Below are 6000 nucleotides of genomic sequence, written 5' to 3'. Positions count from 1 at the left end.
AATCTATACTCTATATATATATGCAGTATAGTATCATATATAACTTATATAGTAAAGTATAATAGAATATATAGTATGATATATATTAGTTAAGTATAAACTCATAGCATATAGTACTATATGCTATCATATATATATATATATATATATATATATATATATATATATATTACAACCTCATATATAACACTTTGATAGTAAAGTATTATGATATATTACTATTATACTATAATAAAATACATATAAGTTATTATGTTTTCATTTAAAGTATTATACTATCATAATATATATTATAATATATTATCATATTACATATATATTACAATATATATAATCAACTATAATAGTATATATATTATATTAATTTATAGGATTATAAATATAATATACATTTAATATAAATTTTTACAGAACTTAAAACAAATAACTTTCGAACATTAGTTTAAAACCATTCGAATGGTACAATATAACGTTCGAACGGTTATGCACATATAAGTTATCGCGGATAGAGATTTCTCTCATGCCGCCGTCCCACCGTTTGAAAACAAGAGAAAACGTTTGAACACCCATCAATAGCCGCTGTCTGTCGCCGTAATCAGCACCTACGTCAAACACACTTCCTCCCAAGTGAATGTGTGCATTTTAAAAGTTATTTTACCGTTTATTTTATGGTTTTATTCTTTTTTTTTTTCTAGAAAATTTGTATTTTTTCATCAATAGTCACCGTAGAACACCATAAATCTATCGTAGGATGTTTAGAAATGAAGAGTAGTATGTGTTTTGTCGAAAAAATCACGGAATTGATGCATTTTTTGGTGTTTTCATGGCTGCTGAGTTGACTAAGCTATGGCCGAGCTCGATCTGGTTTTCGTTCAAACGCGTTCGAATGATTTAACCCTTACATTCGAACAGCTTTAAAACGTTTGAACGGTTTTTATTGTCCGTTCGACCATATAGTCTATCATTCGAACGTTTTATATTAAATTTGAACCATTTTGTTTATATTAGCTTATTAAATTGCTTTCATCGTTTCATTGAATTGTTCTATCAATTAATTTATTAAATTATATAATTTTATAAATCTTTTCGTCATAATTAGATTTTATCACTAATGTTGAATATATATTTTATTTTTAAAATTTCAGGTTCATAATAATGTCTTATAGGGCCCCGTAAACGTGTTAGATCAGGGGAATCTTCCATCCAAACAGTTCGAGAGCGGACTATTTTACTTGAGCGATAGGTAAAACTATCTTATTTTGTAGCTCTTATATGGGAGGGTCATTCCCTCCCATCAGTATTCAATAATCGTGGTTAGGCACCAATCTTATATCAGCGAGAAGAAGGAATGGAACTCATTTCCTACATTGAGATCGTTATTGAGTTCTATAAAGAGCTCGGTAGTGCCAGCCCAGACAATGGAGGGACATACAAGATCTGTGTCCTATGAGCTCCTATTATATTTTCAGCAGACGGACTCGCTACATATCTTGGTATTCCTAGGCTTCTTGATGCCTACCCGAACCTGCAGCCTAAAGAGTCTGATCCTTCAGATAATGCAGAGATGTCTCAGGACGAGGGACCCGTTTACACAGATGAGATCGATACACTTGCTGATCATGAGGTCAGAGACTTGATTGTTGGTTCAGATGCTCCAGTGTACGATGGAACGAAGAGTATTAGACAGGCAGATTTATCTTCTTTCTTCAAGATCATGAATTTGATCATTGCCAACAATATTGACCCTCGGCAGCACAAGATCGAGGTCGGCATGGATCGAGCGAGATTTATGATACGGGTCGCTCGTGGCATCCCTATCGACCTCGTGGGTTATATATTTGAGAGGATTCGATCAGAGGCACAGTTCATTACGACATATATACTGCTGTTTGGGATCCTCATTACTCAATTTTTGCTATATGCCGGGGTCGTGCCCAAACCTGCTATGCGTTCCCCGGAGCCGATGGGATCGATCAACAGCACCACCCTGTCACGGAGCATGGGACACTCGAGATTTTGTTTTCGTGGAGCTGTTCCTGACAGAGCTGAGATTCAAAGAGATGCACAGCCGGGAGATACTGGAGTCTCGGCTGGTGAGACATCTGCACAGGCCAAGGCATCACGCATATCTACTCATGAGGAGATGGCCGACATATTGCATGCTGAGATCGGTGTACACATATCAGCAATGATTGATGCAATGCATACTGCCATGTCTGAGTTGCGTACAGAGATTATGGCTACCGTCTCTGGGTTACGTACAGAGGTTAATGAGTTATGTACATATATTAATGCCAATAATGCAACTCAGGTCATGCTTAGTACTCGACTAGCACAGTTAGAGAGAGAATTAGCTGCAGTCGAGGATGTGTGTAGAGACCTCGCATCACAGTAGTTTCTGTTTTTTATTTATATTTTTTTTTTTGTTATAGTTATGGATAGTATATATGGTGTTTTGATAATTTGTTTTATTTGTAAATTAAATATTTTGTCTTTTATGGAGTAATTATTGATTTATATTATGTGGTGTATGGTTGATAATATTTATTTAACTAAAAATCTTATTTAACATAAAAGAAATCATTAAAATATTTTTAAATTAATTACAGAAAATTAATTAATGAATTTGTATATATGATATATATTTTTTATATTTTGAGTTTCGTACCGAGATTAATATTATACATTTGAATGTATAAATGTAGTGCTTGAATATGTTCTAACTAAATATATTCCGTTCGAACGGTTTAGAAACCTTCCTGCTATGTTTTGCCACCAAATATTTTCCGTTTGAACACAACAAATTATTATTCGAACGGTTGTGAACTTTCCCCACCATAATAAATTACTTCCCAGCCAAGATTTTACTGTTCGAACATGTTTTTTCCCGTTCGAACGAGAAAAATTTTTGAGACTATTAAATTCGTCATAGAAAAAACTATTTGAACGGTAATTTGACCATTCGAACGATTATGTGGTGTATGGTTGATAATATTTATTTAACTAAAAATCTTATTTAACATAAAAGAAATCATTAAAATATTTTTAAATTAATTACATAAAATTAATTAATGAATTTGTATATATGATATATAATTTTTATATTTTGAGTTTCGTACCGAGATTAATATTATACCTTCGAATGTATAAATGTAGTGCTTGAATATGTTCTAACTAAATATATTCCATTCAAACTGTTTAGAAACCTTCCCGCTATGTTTTGCCACCAATTATTTTCCGTTTGAACACAACAAATTATTATTCGAACGGTTGTGAACTTTCCCGACCATAATAAATTACTTCCCAGCCAAGATTTTATTGTTCGAACATGTTTTTTCCCGTTCGAATGGGAAAAATGTTTTGAGACGATTAAATTCGTCACAGAAAAAACTGTTTGAACGGTAATTTGACCGTTCAAACGATTTTGTAAAGTCATCAATTTTTTGGGATGAAATTTAAATTTCGTCCCAAAAAATGATTTTTAGAAATGAAATTTTTTTCGTCCCTAAATAATTTCGTCTCAAAAGCTCAAATTTGTTGTAGTGTAATTCATGATAATGAATCTCCATCACTTGATTGTTTATTCGTCATGTTTGATGTCTATCGCGTCTAGTTTGGGCTACTTTTGGATAAAATTTTGGAGGTTGGAGCAAAAGCTGCCGATAGTGGGGATGCTGCTTTCAATATTGTGTACCATACAAGAAATGGATTCTTACAAAGATGAGTGGAATTGATGCTGAAAAAGAGGAGAATATCTATGAAAGGGTCACTATAAAGAAAGCAAGTTTAAAGCTAGCTTCTGTATGATTGCATCAATGCCCACAAGTTTGGATTATTCGTGGAGGTTCTGGGAGCAGCTAATTCCTTGATGTGGCAACCCCAAGCTCCGCCTTCTAGGACAGTATGGCATTGACGTGACAACCGGGTGTTCCTTTCTTGTCATGGATGCTACCTCCAGCTTTACTTCTTTCGGATAAGACGTTTATCCTTTAGTTTAATATAGGAATGTTTTCCTCGGCTACCATTGAAAAGCGTTAGCTGGCTTTCCAAGAATCAAACAGATTTCTCTTCGAGCCAATGACAAAGTGTGAAACATGAGTCGTGGTTAGATGCCTTTTGATCAGGCGTGTTGTATAGATTGACTCTTTGCACTGCTTCTTTTGAATTCTGAACATGAGTAGATTTTCTTGAGCCTGATTTTCTCCGTCCATTAAGAAGAAAAATGAAGATATAACATTTGAATTCTGCCCAACAAACCGTTTTCCCGATTTTTGAAAAGATCTTGGTGGATCCTCTTCCACAAATATCTTAAAAAATGTCACATCTTCTTTATAGAAATTGAGAGGAATGAGATCCCTTGTATATGTATGGGATAAAGCTTGTGATAGATGCATAAGATCTCCCAATTTGTTCTTGCGAGTAAGGACGAAGCCGGATTTATATAGAGGGGGCCGAAGGATATAAAAATTTGCAGGTAACAAAAATCTAAAGATTTTGACGTGGATTCATGTAATCTGTTAGATATACTTTACAATAAAAATAACTTTACAATCTAATATATTGCATCAAGTAATATTAATTTGTGAATTTATTTCTGTATAATATATTTGTGGTTAAAATATTTTTCATACTTTAAAAGTGTGCATAAGTATATAGTAAATTTCAAGTTTGAGTGTAGAATACTTATAAAAAAAAAGTTTGAGTGTAGAATAAAAAATAAAAAAATTTAATATATAAATTGATCTCAATGTTCTTTTAACAAAAAAAGGTCATTAATTATCACGTTCATTCTCAATGAGCATGTATATAATTTATGAAGAATAAAACCTATGTGGGACTAAAAAAATTTACATCTAATACTCTTTTATTACAAAAATATCTTTACTCATTTTTTGATAGATTAAGTCTGCAAAATTTTTCGGAGAAAATTATAAAAGCATGACATGCATGGTTGCTAAAGCTAAACTCCTACTTTTGGCTATTATAAAAGCAAACAAACTAGCTAGGGTTGTATAAAACCATCTCATGCGAACGTGATTGATCTCTGATTGTTATCAAGACTATTTAGAATCAGATCCAACAGGTGAAATGAGAAATCTAAATCAATTGTTATAATTTCCAGGAAAGTATACATAAATGCTAATATTACAGGGTACAAGCTAGTAGTGAGAAAGACCATGCAATGACCCCATCCATGATTTGCTTTTAACTTAATTTCACTTTTCAATCATTTTAACAGTTAGCATGCAATAGGATTAAACAAGGGTGTAAATTATAATTTTTAATAGTTTGAGGGTGCAATATGAATATATTGGTTTAATAATTTGTTAGTTGGATACCAAGTATAAAAAGGGAGGATGAAAATTGTATAATTTTGAATTTTGTTTTATTTACACAAAATCATATTTTCATGGACAAGCATGGAGATGATTGATCATTGTCCAGGGTGGGATTCTTATCAACATGTAAGACAGTGATAGGGGAAAAGAATCGCAATCAATGCCAGGTATAGAGAACATATTACCATATTCTGATCCCAATTCTACCCACCCAAAATCCTTCAGCTTTATAACAAAGTAGCAGATGTGACCACACATCTGCAAAAGAAAATGAGAAAGAGAGATCTAGCGAGTGAATGTAAAACATCCATCTGCTTCTCCCTCATCTCACTTGGAATAAAGGGTTAATCTTTTCTGCAACACTCTCTCTTTTTAACATATTGCTGAAATTGCAGGCTGAATAGCCGAATGGGGGGGTGGGGGGACATGAAAGGGCCACTTGTTTGCAAGGGAAAGTTCTTATGCCAATCATTGGTGGGATTTTTCTCTCCTTAATATTAATTTTCCTTTTCTGGTCACTCTCGATGATTCTCTCCTTTGTGTGCGTGCATCTTCTGGTTATTCTCCACCCACCAAACTCAGCACTGCAGCATAGATTTTTTCTTGTTTTAATCACTTTTGACAGTGAGGGAGAAAAAAGGACATAATATATAACATTATC

This window comes from Juglans microcarpa x Juglans regia, chromosome 1D, assembly GCF_004785595.1.
Source record: "Juglans microcarpa x Juglans regia isolate MS1-56 chromosome 1D, Jm3101_v1.0, whole genome shotgun sequence".
In the NCBI taxonomy this organism is placed as follows: Eukaryota; Viridiplantae; Streptophyta; class Magnoliopsida; order Fagales; family Juglandaceae; genus Juglans; species Juglans microcarpa x Juglans regia.
Note: the sequence above shows the minus strand (reverse complement) of the source record.